This window comes from Procambarus clarkii, chromosome 45, assembly GCF_040958095.1.
Source record: "Procambarus clarkii isolate CNS0578487 chromosome 45, FALCON_Pclarkii_2.0, whole genome shotgun sequence".
In the NCBI taxonomy this organism is placed as follows: Eukaryota; Metazoa; Arthropoda; class Malacostraca; order Decapoda; family Cambaridae; genus Procambarus; species Procambarus clarkii.
The window spans coordinates 34,859,536-34,877,137 of NC_091194.1; positions in this window are offsets into that span (position 1 = coordinate 34,859,536).

The following is a 17,602-nucleotide window of genomic DNA, read 5'->3' on the forward strand; positions in this document are numbered from 1 at the left end:
ATATATATATATATATATATATATATATATATATATATATATATGGAACCCTACGTCAACACAACGGCTGTGAGGGTTAATGGACGGAACCTGTAGAGAGAGAAGCCCCACAGGTCCCCCCGGCACCCCCACACATCCCAGCAAACTTCATATCATCAGATGACCTCCTGGGGGCCATCAAAGCATCCACCACCAGAACTCTTCCCCACATTCCTAAAGCAGCGCGCCCATTTGCAGCAGGGAAATATACAGGCCTTTTAAGGAAAGTGAATGAACGGTCTGAAAATCTTAATGCTGCAGCCACCATCAAAGCATGGCATAATTTGCTCCTGTTTGGCAATATTTGCTTAGGCGTACCTGCAAGAGGAGGCAAGTCACTAGCCTCATCAGTCACTAGGGCAATAAATAATTTCCCCAGAGCTGACAACTTGATCCCCATCCCTCCTCAACGCAAGAACCGTCGTGGCAGACCCAAGAGTTCCAATGACAGTTTTAAACTAGGAACACAAGTGACCAAAAAAATTGAAGAGGGCAACACAGTAGGGGCAATTAGGTTACTTACCAGCGAAGACACAATCGCCCCTAGAAATACCGCTACCGCCAACTCGCTGAGAGAGAAGCACCCTCCTAGAGTACCATGGGAACCCACTGCTCAGGACACAAATGTCCCAGACATGAGACCTCTATTCCTCCAAGCGTCAGAGGTATACAAAGCCATCATGTCATTTCCGCCAGGCTCGGCAGGGGGATACACTGGAGTAAGACCTCAGCACCTTAAGGAGATGGTAAACCCAGTTCTCGGAGAAGTTGCCGAGACACTATTGTCAGAGGTCACGAAGTTGAAAACGACTGCCTCTCTGGGTTGATCCCAGATACAATTAAACCATTTTTCTTTGGAGCATCCCTTTGTGCCCTCAAGAAGAAAGATGGTGGAGTCAGACCCATTGCCGTGGGTAACACACTTCGGCGCCTTGTTGCTAGGGCAGCTGTCAGAAAAATTAGCATAGACGCTGCGACGATGCTTCGACCCCATCAACTAGGTTTTGGTGTCCCCCATGGCTGTGAAGCAGCAGCTCATGCAGCACGAGCCTATATCAAGCACCTCCCAGAAAATAAGGCATTAATTAAATTAGACTTTAAAAATGCTTTCAACCAGGTAAAAAGGGATGTGGTACTGGAAGCAGTTCGAACAAGCTTTCCTTCTCTACTCCCCTTCGTCTCAGCAGGGTACAGTAGGGAATCGACGCTGCTGTTTGGGGAACATGAAGTTGTTTCTGCAGAAGGTGTCCAGCAGGGAGACCCACTTGCCCCTTTTCTTTTTTGCATGGCTGTTAAAGAGGTCACAAGCAGGTTGACCAGCAAACTCAACATCTGGTTCCTGGACGATGGCACACTGGCAGGGACACAGGAGTCCCTGCTAGAAGATCTACAGCTGGTAAAATCTAAGGGAGAGGAGTTAGGACTCACCCTAAACCCATTAAAGTGTGAAATCATCTCATCTAGCCAACCAACCATAGATGCAGTGCCAACCATATTGCCAGGAGCCCAAGTGATCGCTACCACCGACAGTGTGCTGCTAGGGGCACCTCTGGGCTCGAGCGCCATTGAGGTAGTCCTCGAAGAAAAGCTGAACGACCTGAGGAGGATGGAGGGAAGAATAGGGACTTTGGACGCCCACGATGCTTTGTACCTTCTCACAAGGTGCCTGGCTTTGCCCAGACTGACCTATTTCCTAAGGTGTGCTCCCTCCTTCGACAGCCCAAAATTAACAGAATATGACACACTCCTAAGGTCAATAACCGTGAAAGTGTTAAACCTCTCCCTGCAAGATGACCAATGGGACCAAGCAACGCTCCCAGTTAGACTCGGGGGAATAGGTATTCGCAAGGCGACACAGTTAGCATTGCCAGCATTTTTATCCTCGACCAGTGCAACAGGTGAGTTAGTTAAGGAAATACTACCGGAACACCTAAGAGACTCCATTGGGATTCATGATCCCAAATTCGCGGAAGGAGCCGGTCAGTGGGACACTCTCGTCAACTCTCATCCTCGACCGACTTTTCCAAATGACTGCAAACAGTCCAAATGGGATAGCCCCATAGTGGAGAACATCGCCACATCATTGCTGGAGGCAGCTTCCAGGAAGGACAAAGCGCGTCTTCTAGCTGTGCAAGCGCCCCATGCCGGGGACTTCCTGGTGGCAGTTCCTAATTCCGCCTTGGGCACCCGCCTGAACCATCGGACCCTAAGTATTGGTGTTGCTCTGCGCCTTGCCGTCCCTATCTCCACCGAGCACCGGTGTATTTGCGGCCATGCACGGGCAGACCAATACGGCAGCCATGGTCTCATCTGTCGTAAGACGCAGGGAAAGATTGCCAGACATGAAGCAGTCAATGACATCATCAAGAGAAGTTTGGCTTCAGCTGGATGCCCAGCACAAAGGGAACCTCAGTTGTGCAGACCTGACAACAGCCAAAAACGCCCAGATGGAGTCACCCTGCAGCCGTGGATGGAAGGTAAACAGGTCGTGTGGAACTACACGTGTGCATCCACATTGGCTGATACCTATCTACCTTACAGCGCAGCTGAGGGAGGCGGGGCGGCCACCTTCAGGGAGACCCAGAAAACTAACAAGTACAGGGACCTAGAACGTTGTTACAGGTTCGTGCCAATAGGCTCTGAGACTCTGGGCGCCTGGGGTAAATGTGCACTTAAGTTCCTGAAGGAGCTGGGCGAGGAACTCATTGGGAAGACTAGAGACCCAAGAGCGGCCAGTTTTATGTTTCAGCGCCTCAGTGTCGCTGTTCAGAGGGGAAATGCGTGCTGTATCTTGGGTACGCACCCGACCCCCGAGGAACTGGACGAGGTCTTCGAACACTGATTTGTATATTGTTATATAAGTGTGTGTTTTCTGTAAACTGTAGCATTGCAATAAAAAAAAATAAAAAAAAATAATAGGGGTGGTAGGAGAGAAAAAGATTAAAGTATTCACTGAGAATCCACAAGGTCTTCTCTGAACACTATTTATTTTCTTCTTCGAGGATGTGGGTCCCTTTAATTAAACCAGCGGTGGTACCCCTAAATATATATATATATATATATATATATATATATATATATATATATATATATATATATATATATATATATATATATATATATATATATATATATATATATATATATATTGGAGGCTTCTCCAATGGTTTCGTCGAAGACATCATAAGAAGGAAAGGGAAACGCCATGCAACCTCTGAAGAGACAACCAACACAACACCTATACCCCCTATTAGACTATTTTACAGGAACTTCTTTTCCACAGCTCATAAAACGGAGGAAAGGGTCCTGAAAGATATTGTTAATAGAAACGTTATCCCTACAGACAAAAATCAGAGGATACAACTGACGATTTACTATAAAACCAGAAAAACGGCCAGCCTACTCATGAGAAACTCTCCAGACACAAAACAGAACGCTTTAAAAGAGACCAACGTCGTCTATGCCTTCAAATGCCCTCTTGGGGACTGTAAGCTCCAAAAAAAAACCAGTATATAGGCAAGACAACAACATCTCTTTCTAGGCGTTTAACGATGCATAAGCAACAGGGCTCCATTAAGGAACATATAATCTCTTCCCACAACCAGACCATCGCCAGAGAAATCCTAGTAAACAACACAGAAATCATCGATAGATACAGCGATAGCAGGCGGCTTGACGTTTGCGAGGCATTACACATCAAGAAGTCAACACCAGCAATCAACAGCCAATTAATGCACAACTATATTCTACCCACCTCAAGACTCAGCTCCAATATAGAAGCATCAAGAAATATTGACCAATAGGTTTTCTACAATCACTTCTATTCAATACCCATTGTTTCGTGTTCTGTCTTGTGTTGATGAAATTAATACCTTATTAAATACCACCTCACCCCATCCACCTCACTCAAATGTAGATATAAACAAATCGGAGATGTGTAAGTTCTATTCAGTTGTGTATGTTTAAACTAAAGTCTTTGAAAATGTAATAAGTTTTACGAAACGCGCTCAAGTGTCGCGTCAGACTAGAAATAAAAATGAATTTTGGAGAATTGATTTTTTAATTACCACCAACAGTGAAAAGAAATGTACGAAAGATTGAGAAAATTCGTGTTAGAATTATTAATCTTACTTTTTCGGTCATATTTAATAATATATATATATATATATATATATATGTCGTACTTAGTAGCCAGAACGTCGTACTCGGCCTATTATGAAAGGCCCGATTTGCCTAATAAGCCAAGTTTTCCTGAATTAATATATTTTGTATAATTTTTTTCTTATGAAATGATAAAGCTACCCATTTCATTACGTATGAGGTCAATTTTTTTTTATTGGAGTTAAAATTAACGTAGATATATGACCGAACCCAACCAACCCTACCTAACCTAACCTAACCTATCTTTATAGGTTATGTTAGGTTAGGTAGCCGAAAAAGTTAGGTTAGGTTAGGTTAGGTACGTTAGGTAGTCGAAAAATAATTAATTCATGAAAACTTGCCTTATTAGGCAAATCGGGCCTTGCATAGTAGGCAGAGAAGTGAGTTCTGGCTACTAGGTACGACATATATATATATATATATATATATATATATATATATATATATATATATATATATATATATATATATATATATCGCACCTAGTAGCCAGAACGCACTTCTCGGCCTGCTATGCAAGGCCCGATATGCCTAATAAGCCAAGTTTTCCTGAATTAATATATTTTCACTAATTTTTTTCTTATGAAATGATAAAGCTACCCATTTCATTATGTTTGAGGTCAATTTTTTTTATTGGAGTTAAAATTAACGTAGATATATGACCGAACCTAACCAACCCTACCTAACCTATCTTTATAGGTTAGGTTAGGTTAGGTAGCCGAAAAAGTAAGGTTAGGTTAGGTAGGTTAGGTAGTCGAAAAACAATTAATTCATGAAAACTTGGCTTATTAGGCAAATCGCGCCTTGCATAGTAGGCTGAGAAGTGCGTTCTGGCTACTAGGTACGACATATATATATATATATATATATATATATATATATTTATATATATATATATATATATATATATATATATATATATTAGTATATTTTGGTAGCAGTCTTTCCTGTAGACATATATTATTAAATATGACCAAAAAAGTAAGATTAATAATTCTAACACGAATTTTCTCAATCTTTCGTACATTACGCTTCACTGTTGGAGGTAAATAAAAAATCACTTCTCCAAAATTCATTTTTATTTCTAGTCTGACGCGACACGGGCTCGTTTCGTAAAACTTATTACATTTTCAAAGACTTCACAAATACACAACTGATTAGAACTTACGTCTCTCTGATATTATATCTACATTTGAGTGAGGTGGGAAGGGTGATGTGGCGTTAACACAAGACAGAACAGGAGGGGATATTAAAAGGGTATTAAAAGTATCAACACAAGACAGAACAGAAACAATGGGTATTGAATAGAAGTGTTTGTAGAAAGCCTATTGGTCCATATTTCTTGATGCTTCTATATTGGAGCGGAGTCTTGAGGTGGGTAGAATATAGTTGTGCAATAATTGGCTGTTGATTGCTGGTGTTGACTTCTTGATGTGTAGTGCCTCGCAAACGTCAAGCCGCCTGCTATCGCTGTATCTATCGATGATTTCTGTGTTGTTTACTAGGATTTCTCTGGCGATGGTTTGGTTATGGGAAGAGATTATATGTTCCTTAATGGAGCCCTGTTGCTTATGCATCGTTAAACGCCTAGAAAGAGATGTTGTTGTCTTGCCTATATACTGGGTTTTTTGGAGCTTACAGTCCCCAAGTGGGCATTTGAAGGCATAGACGACGTTAGTCTCTTTTAAAGCGTTCTGTTTTGTGTCTGGAGAGTTTCTCATGAGTAGGCTGGTCGTTTTTCTGGTTTTATAGTAAATCGTCAGTTGTATCCTCTGATTTTTGTCTGTAGGGATAACGTTTCTATTAACAATATCTTTCAGGACCCTTTCCTCCGTTTTATGAGCTGTGGAAAAGAAGTTCCTGTAAAATAGTCTAATAGGGGGTATAGGTGTTGTGTTAGTTGTCTCTTCAGAGGTTGCATGGCTTTTCACTTTCCTTCTTATGATGTCTTCGATGAAACCATTGGAGAAGCCGTTATTGACTAGGACCTGCCTTACCCTACAGAGTTCTTCGTCGACTTGCTTCCATTCTGAGCTGTGGCTGAGAGCACGGTCGACGTATGCGTTAACAACACTCCTCTTGTACCTGTCAGGGCAGTCGCTGTTGGCATTTAGGCACATTCCTATGTTTGTTTCCTTAGTGTAGACTGCAGTGTGGAAACCTCCGCCCTTTTCCATGACTGTTACATCTAGAAAAGGCAGCTTCCCATCCTTTTCCGTCTCGTAAGTGAAACGCAGCACGGAACTCTGCTCAAATGCCTCCTTCAGCTCCTGCAGATGTCTGACATCAGGTACCTGTGTAAAAATGTCGTCAACATACCTGCAGTATATGGCCGGTTTCAAGTTCATGTCGACTAAGACTTTTTGCTCGATGGTACCCATGTAGAAGTTTGCAAACAGGACACCTAGGGGAGAACCCATGGCGACCCCATCTACTTGCTTATACATGTGCCCATCCGGGCTCAAGAAGGGTGCCTCTTTAGTACAAGCTTGGAGTAGTTTCCTCAGAATACTTTCTGGCATGTCAAGAGGAGTACAGGCTGGATCACGATACACTCTGTCGGCTATCATTCCGATTGTCTCGTCCACAGGTACGTTGGTAAACAGCGATTCTACGTCCAACGAGGCTCTTATCCCTGTGGCCCGTGTGCACCAATTTGTGGACTTACTGCGGGGCACACGGGCCACAGGGATAAGAGCCTCGTTGGACGTAGAATCGCTGTTTACCAACGTACCTGTGGACGAGACAATCGGAATGATAGCCGACAGAGTGTATCGTGATCCAGCCTGTACTCCTCTTGACATGCCAGAAAGTATTCTGAGGAAACTACTCCAAGCTTGTACTAAAGAGGCACCCTTCTTGAGCCCGGATGGGCACATGTATAAGCAAGTAGATGGGGTCGCCATGGGTTCTCCCCTAGGTGTCCTGTTTGCAAACTTCTACATGGGTACCATCGAGCAAAAAGTCTTAGTCGACATGAACTTGAAACCGGCCATATACTGCAGGTATGTTGACGACATTTTTACACAGGTACCTGATGTCAGACATCTGCAGGAGCTGAAGGAGGCATTTGAGCAGAGTTCCGTGCTGCGTTTCACTTACGAGACGGAAAAGGATGGGAAGCTGCCTTTTCTAGATGTAACAGTCATGGAAAAGGGCGGAGGTTTCCACACTGCAGTCTACACTAAGGAAACAAACATAGGAATGTGCCTAAATGCCAACAGCGACTGCCCCGACAGGTACAAGAGGAGTGTTGTTAACGCATACGTCGACCGTGCTCTCAGCCACAGCTCAGAATGGAAGCAAGTCGACGAAGAACTCTGTAGGGTAAGGCAGGTCCTAGTCAATAACGGCTTCTCCAATGGTTTCATCGAAGACATCATAAGAAGGAAAGTGAAAAGCCATGCAACCTCTGAAGAGACAACTAACACAACACCTATACCCCCTATTAGACTATTTTACAGGAACTTCTTTTCCACAGCTCATAAAACGGAGGAAAGGCTCCTGAAAGATATTGTTAATAGAAACGTTATCCCTACAGACAAAAATCAGAGGATACAACTGACGATTTACTATAAAACCAGAAAAACGGCCAGCCTACTCATGAGAAACTCTCCAGACACAAAACAGAACGCTTTAAAAGAGACTAACGTCGTCTATGCCTTCAAATGCCCACTTGGGGACTGTAAGCTCCAAAAAACCCAGTATATAGGCAAGACAACAACATCTCTTTCTAGGCGTTTAACGATGCATAAGCAACAGGGCTCCATTAAGGAACATATAATCTCTTCCCATAACCAAACCATCGCCAGAGAAATCCTAGTAAACAACACAGAAATCATCGATAGATACAGCGATAGCAGGCGGCTTGACGTTTGCGAGGCACTACACATCAAGAAGTCAACACCAGCAATCAACAGCCAATTATTGCACAACTATATTCTACCCACCTCAAGACTCCGCTCCAATATAGAAGCATCAAGAAATATGGACCAATAGGCTTTCTACAAACACTTCTATTCAATACCCATTGTTTCTGTTCTGTCTTGTGTTGATACTTTTAATACCCTATTAATATCCCCTCCTGTTCTGTCTTGTGTTAACGCCACATCACCCTTTCCACCTCACTCAAATGTAGATATAATATCAGAGAGACGTAAGTTCTAATCAGTTGTGTATTTGTGAAGTCTTTGAAAATGTAATAAGTTTTACGAAACGCGCCCGTGTCGTGTCAGACTAGAAATAAAAATGAATTTTGGAGAAGTGATTTTTGATTTACCTCCAACAGTGAAGCGTAATGTACGAAAGATTGAGAAAATTCGTGTTAGAATTATTAATCTTACTTTTTCGGTCATATTTAATAATATATATATATATATATATATATATATATATATATATATATATATATATATATATATATATATATATATATATATATATTATTTTATATATATTTGACAATAACGAAACACTGATCATTTGTATATGGAAAATCCTCAGAGAAATGGGAAATGAGATGAACGTTTCGGTCGATCAAAGCCGTTGTCAACACCAGACTGACTTAAGGGATACAAATGTAGGGGTGAAGGCCAAAAATTGAGACCTGGCTATCCCTGCCCAGGTAAAGATTTACCCAGAAACAGGTATAGATTAGTTTAGAATAGTCAGAAGGATTAAGTTGTCAAAGATGACCGCTTATGTATAAAAGATTAAACAAAAAGCTTCACTGAACAAACACGCATACTTTGCGTCATTATATACTGGAATGTGAAAAGATCACGGAATTTATAGATAACACCATCAATGGTGTCCAAGAGATGTGTAAGTACTTCATTCATAATGATGTACTGCCCGAAATCTTAGCGAAGTATCTAAAATTTGCTTACTGTAGGTAATGCATGCACATGACTGTAAATCTGCCGCCCAGTTGGGTGGGTGTGCAGCAAGACTAGTAACTGTATGACTCACCCTAGATGTAAAGTGCCTTCTATAGTGACTGTTGTGAGATTCTTGTAGAATCACTTTTGATACAAAAGATTAGTTTTTTTATTTTTTGAGATATATACAAGAGTTGTTGCATTCTTGTACAGCCACTTGTACGCGTAGTGTTTCGGGCAGGTTCTTGGAATACGATCCCCGCCGCGAAGAATCGTTTTTACAACCAAGTACCCATTTTACTGTTGAGTTAAACAGAGGCTACAGTTAAGGATTTGCGCCCAGTAAATCCTCCCCGGCCAGGATATGAACCCATGACAAAGCGCTCGCGGAACGCCAGGCGAGTGTCTTACCACTACACCACGGAGACTGGTGTATTATTGATGTGTGTATTTGTGTGGGTGATTAAATATGTATATGTATGTATATATGTATATGTAAATATATGTACATGCATGTATGAGTATGTGTACATGTATATATAACAATAATAATTGTGTAACTTGCGTCAAATTTTTTTATTTGCTTAGCTAAACGAACTAGAGGGTTCAGTTCCTAAACATATTATGTGCCTCTGTAATCCTTTACACCACCGCCCATGGGATGGGTATGGGGTGCATAATAAAGAAAGAAATTGAATTGAACAAACACCTATGCTTATAATATTGTAATTAGACACTGGAACCCCCAATCAGAGTTTTTTCTTAAACTGTTGTGAAATATTGTAATTTAAAAATGGGTCAGGTTTGTTGTTGTTGTTGTTGATTTAGGGGCGACGACGGTCGTGGGATAGGATGCGCCCCGGCGTATCCGTTAAGGGTTAATCGCGAAGCCAGGAAAGGTGAAACGCCAAGCCTGAACGCCAACCCCCGGCACCTCTCGGCCAAGGCGGCCCCCGAACACCGTCACCCCACCGGGAGAACCAGCCAGAATACGTAAAAAAAAATCTATCAAAAATCCCGTGAGTCAAGGCGATATGTGCGCCAGGCGTCATATAACCGGACGATTGAATAGGGATGCCAAACGGCAGTAGTAAAGCCAAAACACAATAAAGAACGTGCTCAGGCGGTTCCCAGGCAGAGGAGGTGAGACGTCTGCTCGTCGTCAAGGTTGAACCAGGAATTCTGGTCAGGTTTATACTTACCAGTACTAACTTTGAGAAGATTTGGACACTGATTAGGGCAGACTCAATCAAATTACGTTCTACGAAACCACTGCAATTGGTAATGCTTTTCGCTCCTTCCTAATTAATAGTGTGATCACACAAACTTGTGTGTAGATAAAATGCACTAGAATTTTGCGCAGTTATAATACTATTTGCGTGTTGGGACAAGCGCAATTGTAAGGAATTTCCTGTTGGTCCAAGGTACACAGACTCACAATCATTGCAGGGAATCGAATTCACACAATCTGCTGCACCAGGGGAGTTTTTTTTATTAAATTGAACTTGATCGTACGATTAGTGAATACCAAATAGATATTAAGATTCATAAAAACCGGGGAAAGTTTTTCATGTCATACCACATGTCATGTGACAACATGACTCCACCTGCCAAAGATTATCGGGGAATTCAAACCTGGTTACGCATATAAGAATGTTCAGACCTACAAGCCTGGAAGCCATCAAATTCATTGATCTTGGTCACACGGGCTGGGTGCTTAAATTTTACCTCTTCAATAAGGATAACAGTGCCTGAGGAAGCCAAGAATCGACTCACGTCTGTGTAAATACCTGCTGAAGACTCTTAGTGGGTCGAGGAGGCCTACCTTTCCAGCAGTGCAATAGAATCAACTGAAAAAGGTGTATTCTTTTGGCGGGAGGCGTGCGAGGGAGGAGGAAGTACACACGCCAGGGCGAGGATTATCCCAGTGCCACCATAAACAATAACCTCCAGGCGGGAAGGAGGCCTCAAGTGGAGGGAGAGAAAGGGAGGCTCACAAACCTGCTTGTATTACAGCAGGCTTGGAGGTGAATATGTGTGTCTTTTCAGATGTACGGTGAGTTTGTAGTGCTAAACATAATGCATCAGTGAAACTTCGTGTTAATTGTGTGTGACCGCTGCCTGTAGCGGGCACCTCCCCCCCCCCCTCCCTTTCCAAGCCTCTCGCAGGTCTTGCCAGTCTATCCATCAACTCACTCCAGGCCGCTGACCCGACGTCCACCGTCACCCCACGGCTACCGTCATCCCACTGCCACCCCACGCCCACCGTCACCCCACGCCCACAGTCACCCCACGCCCACCTACGTCACATGCCCTGCGGCTCCACCACCAGGAAAGGGTGGACGGATACATGTGGTGTGGTCAAGAGAGGGAGAGGGTCACCAGTGTGCCAATGATTGTTTGAAAAAGATAAATTGATTCCAGCCCGGTGGTGAACATTGCGAGTATCGTGTTGAGTGCACCACACCCAGTGAGCCAGAATACAGTCACCAGTGTGTAGTGATATAAAAGGAAATTATCCAAGACTCGAGTGCCACCCCCCAAACCCTCCCTCCACCCCCCAATGTGAAGTGTTTTTCCGCTCCCCTGTAGTGGGTGTGGTGTCTTCCACTCCCCCTCCCCGTACCTCCTACGATCAGGCGATCACGCCTTTCCCTCCCTGCCCATGCCAGCACACAGCCTCCCATGCATCCCCATCCCCACCCACCATCTTCACGTGCCCACCCACCCAAGGCATTTGCCTAGACATAGCGCATGGTATACGGAACTACCAGGTTCCACCCAGCTAGGAGGGAAGCAGCACTCAGGAGTCTGATGCTCCTGAGTGCTGAGTCTGAGTCCGAGGTTTATAACGCTATCGTTTCATTTGCTCCGGGCTCCTCAGGAGGCTACACAGGGGTAAGACCTCAACATGTCAAGGGAATGGTGACCCTTTTTCTTGGCCCAGCTGCAGAGGCGCTCTTGACAGTAATCACAATGTTTGTCAACAACTGCCTCGCCGGGTTAATCCCTGATGAAATCAAACCATTCTTCTTTGGTGCATCCCTATGTGCCCTGAAAAAGAAGGGGGGAGGGATCAGACCCATTGCCGTTGGTAATACCCTTCGCCGCCTAGTTGCAAGGGCTGCTGTCAGAAGTATCCAAATGGAAGCAGCCACCATGCTGCAACCCAACCAGCTGGGGTTTGGGGTCCTCCCAAGGTTGTGAAGCAGCAGCCCATGCTGCACGAGCCTACATTAGTTCTCTTACTGAAGACCAGGCAGTAGTAAAATTAGATTTCAAAAACGCTTTCAACTCGGTCAAAAGGGATGTAGTCCTCACCGCAATCCAGGAACATTGCCCAAGCATTCTCCCGTTTGTGTCAGCAGGTTACAGCATAGACTCAACCCTCCTGTTTAGCGAACACGAAGTCACCTCAGCAAACGGAATTCAACAGGAAGACCAATTGCACCTTTCTTCTTTTGCATAGCGGTTCGAGATATCAAAAGCAGACTAAAATGAGCTCAACGTCTGGTTCCTGGATGATGGCACTCTGGTAGGCACACAAGACTCCCTGCTGGAAGATCTGCAGCTGGTGAAGTCACAGGGGAAGACCCTGGATTTCGTTCTTAACCCCTCCAAGTGCGAAGTTAAAAATGATGAGCTCCTCAAGTCAATATTCAGGAAGGCACTCAACTAAGATTTAGATGACAGTCAGTGGGACCAAGCAACACTACCAGTGAGATTCGGGGGAATAGGCATATGAAAGGCAACTGAGGTAGCACTTCCAGAATGTTCAGCAGCCAACGAATTAGTAGGGCAGATCCTACTGGAGTGTATGAGAAACACAGCGGGAACTCATGATGAAAAGTTCATCGAAGCAGCCAGTCAATGGAAAACCATTGCACACCCTCTACCCCGACCACAGGCCCTAAAAAACACAAGTAGGCCCACTGGGATAGCCCCATAATGAAAAAGACCTCCACAACAAAGCTTGAAAACGCAGATGCTGAGAACAAAGCCTGCCTCCTAGCAGTAACAGTACTCCATGCCACAGTTTTTTTTATTTGCTGTGTCCAATCCAGCCCTGGGAACTCGCCTCAATCATGACGCCCTCAGCATTGGAGTTGCGCTTTGCCATGCCGCCCCTATTCTCACCGAACGTAGATGCATCTGTGGAATGGCGATGGCAGAGCACTATGGTCGTCATAGTCTGGTAAGTCGTAAATCCCAGGGTAAGACTGCAAGACATGAAGAAGTCAACAAAAAACATCAAGAGGAGCCTCGCCATGGCCCGCTGCCCAGCACAAAGAGAACCACACTTATTCAGACCCAACGAACCTCTGAAGCACCCAGAAAGCTTACCATCCTTCCTTGGAAGGATGGTAAGCAAGTGGTGTGGGACTACACATGCGCTTCCACAATGGCCAGTACCTACCTCTACCACAGCACAGGTGAAAGGGGGCGGCGCTGCTTCTTTCAGGGAATCACAGAAAACCATCAAATACACAGGTCTGGCACACTGCTACAGCTTTATTCTAATCGGTTTGGAGACCCTCGGTTCGTGAGGGAAATGTGCATTGTTAGTTCCTGAAGGAATTGGAGGACAAATTTATCAGCGCTACAATGGACCAGAGAGTGAAACGTTTCTCGTTCTAGCACCTCAGTGTCGCGATTCAGAGGGGAAATGCCTGTTGTATCATGGGCACGAGTCCAACTTCGGAGGAATTCAAAGAAGTGATCGAATGCAACAATGATCGAATCTGTCCGTAACATTTATCAGTGTTTCCATCGGCGTGTTTTTCATTTTACTTGCACAGTATTGGTTGTGTTGTGTATGTGTTAATGCCACATTTTGTAATCATGTAATCTTATACAATAAATTTCCCTATATATATAAATATATATGGGGTGGTAGAAGACAATATGTGTCAGTGCACGAGAGAGCCCGACAAGGCTCTCCCGGATGCTGCATATCGTCTTCGAGGCACACTTCATGGGTGTGAACACGTGACAACAGATGCTCACTTCAAGGGTGTGAACACGTGACAACAGATGCTCACTTCAAGGGTGTGAACATGTGACAACAGGTGCTCACTTCATGGGTGTGAACACGTGACAACAGGTGCTCTCTTCATGGGTGTGAACACGTGACAACAGATGCTCACTTCAAGGGTGTGAACACGTGACAACAGGTGCTCACTTCAAGGGTGTGAACACGTGACAACAGATGTTCACTTCAAGGGTGTGAACATGTGACAACAGGTGCTCACTTCATGGGTGTGAACACGTGACAACAGGTGCTCACTTCATGGGTGTGAACACGTGACAACAGGTGCTCACTTCAAGGGTGTGAACATGTGACAACAGGTGCTCACTTCATGGGTGTGAACACGTGACAACAGGTGCTCACTTCATGAGTGTGAACACGTGACAACAGGTGCTCACTTCAAGGGTGTGAACATGTGACAACAGGTGCTCACTTCATGGGTGTGAACACGTGACAACAGGTGCTCACTTCATGGGTGTGAACACGTGACAACAGGTGTTCACTTCATGAGTGTGAACACGTGACAACACGTGGTTACTGAGTCTGATTTCTCATCTTAGTGACGTTAATCCTTTTCTCGTAAATTAGGTATTATTCCAGGTGATATTAGAGTGAGTGGCCTGACATTGTATTTGAGTGCAGTGTCAGAAGAAGTGGCAGCACGAGAGGGTGACTACTCTGATGGTGTTATTATTGTTGTTGCATTTTTTATTTATCACACTGTGATCAATTTGGGGGTTCCTGACCGGATGTTGCCATCCTGTTTGCAGTTCTGATAAGTTGGGGAGGCTCTGTCTGGGGGGATTTTCCCCATGTTAGTTATGGTCTCTATTTGTATGTATATATGTATATATGTATATATTCACCTAGTTGTGCTTGCAGGGGTTGTGCTCTGCTCTTTTAGCTCGCCTCTAAACTGTCAATCAACGAGTAATTTTAATTACTTTTTCCTACACACATACCCACACTCCCAGGAAGCAGCCAGTAACAGCTGTCTTACTCTCAGGCAACTATTTACTGCTAGGTAACAGGGGCATCAGGGTGAAACAAACTGTGCCCAATTGTCTCCACCGGCGCCGGGAATCGAACCCCGGTCCACACGACTACGTATACAGTGTGCTGTCCAATGAGCCACCAGCGCCCCATGTATGTATATATGTATGTATGTATGTATGTATGTATGTATGTATGTATGTATGTATGTATGTATGTATGTATGTATGTATGTATGTATGTATGTATGTATGTAAGTTTGTATGTATGTATGTACTCACTCTAGTTGTGCTTGCGGGGGTTGAGCTCTGGCTCTTTGGTCCCGCCTCTCAACCGTCAATCAACAGGTGTGCGGGTTCCTGAACCTATTGGGCTCTATCATATCTACAATTGAAACTGTGTATGGAGCCAGCCTCCACCACATCACTTCCTAATGCATTCCATTTGTCAACCACTCTGACACTAAAAAAGTTCTTTCTAATATCTCTGTGGCTCATTTGGGCACTCAGTTTCCACCTGTGACCCCTAGTGCGTGTGCCCCTTGTGTTAAATAGCTTGTCTTTATCAACCCCTGTCGATTCCCTTGAGAATCTAGAATGTGGTGATCATGTCCCCCCCTAACTCTTCTGTCTTCCAACGAAGTAAGGTAGTCTCTCTTCGTAGCTCATACCTCTCAGCTCGGGTACTAGTCTGGTGGCAAACCTTTGAACCTTTTCCAGTTTAGTCTTATGCTTGACTAGATTTGGACTCCATGCTGGAGCCGCATACTCCAGGATTGGTCTGACATATGTGGTATATAATGTTCTCAAAGATTCCTTACACAAGTTTCTAAAGGCCGTTCTTATGTGAGCCAACCTGGCATATGCTGCCGATGTTATCCTCTTGATATGAGCTTCAGGGGACAGGTCTGGCGTGATATCAACCCCCAGGTCTTTCGCTCTCTCTGTCTCTTGAAGTATTTCATCTCCCAAATGATACCTTGTATCTGGTCTCCTGCTTCCTACCCCTATCTTCATTACATTACATTTGCTTGGGTTAAACTCTAACAGCCATTTGTTCGACCATTCCTGCAGCTTGTCCAGGTCTTCTTGAAGCCTCAAGCTGTCCTCCTCTACCTTAATCCTTCTCGTAATTTTGGCGTCGTCAGCAAACATCGAGAGGAATGAGTCTATACCCTCTGGGAGATCATTTACGTATATCAGAAACAGGATAGGTCGAAGTATGTATGTATGTATGAATGTATATATGTATGTGTCTGTCTTCCACATATCCATCGGTTTATACGTCGATCTATCCATCCGTCTATCTATTCATCTATCCATCAATCTATTCATCTATCTATCAATCTGTCTGTGTATCCATTGATCAGTCCATCTCTCCATCTAGTCACTTGGACTGGACGGAGGAGCAACGGTCTTGCTTCATGCAGGTCTGTGTTCAATCCCCGACTGTCCAAATGGTTGGGCGCCATTCCTTTTCCCCCACCCCTCGTCGCATCCCAAATCCTTATCCTGATCCCCTCCAATTGCTATTTAGTCGTAATGGCTTGGCCTTTTCCCCTGATAATTCCCTCCCTCTCTCTCTCTCTCAATTACACACATATATACTCCATCTAGTGTTTCATATATCCATCTTTCTATTCATCCAGCCACCTATCCGTCCTCTTGCTATGCATCCGTGAATATATATTAAGAAGCACTGAAACAACTGTATGGGTGTAAGAAATGTTAAAATGTTCAGAATAAAAACTCTATGTTAATCACACGCTAATATTTTGCACTTAGTTCCCACACGACTCCCTTAACATGTTGTGTTGTTGTATATAAATGTTAATATTTCTTAAAGCATTTGTTTGCCCTTCCCGACCATCCTCTTCTCCTCGACCATCCTGGCCTTCCCGACCATCCCGTCCTTCCCGACCATCCTGTCCTTCCCGACCATCCTGTCCTTCCCGACCATCCTGTCCTTCCCGACCATCCTGTCCTTCCCGACCATCCTGTCCATCCCGACCATTCTGTCCTTCCCGACCATCCTGTCCTTCCCGACCATCCTGGCCATCCCGACCATTCTGTCCTTCCCGACCATCCTGGCCATCCCGACCATTCTGTCCTTCCCGACCATCCTGTCCTTCCCGACCATCCCGTCATTCCCGACCATCCTGTCCTTCCCGACCAACCATCCTGTCCTTCCCGACCATCCTGTCCTTCCCGACCATCCCGTCCTTCCCGACCATCCTGTCCTTCTCGACCATCCCTTCCTTTCCGACCATCCTGTCCTTCCCGACCATTCTGTCCTTCCCGACCATCCTGTCCTTCCCGACCATCCCGTCCTTCCCGACCATCCTGTCCTTCCCGACCAACCATCCTGTCCTTCCCGACCATCCTGTCCTTCCCGACTATCCTGTCCTTCCCGACCATCCTGTCCTTCCCGACCATCCTGTCCTTCCCGACCATCCTGTCCTTCCCGACCATCCTGTCCCTCCCGACCAACCATCCTGTCC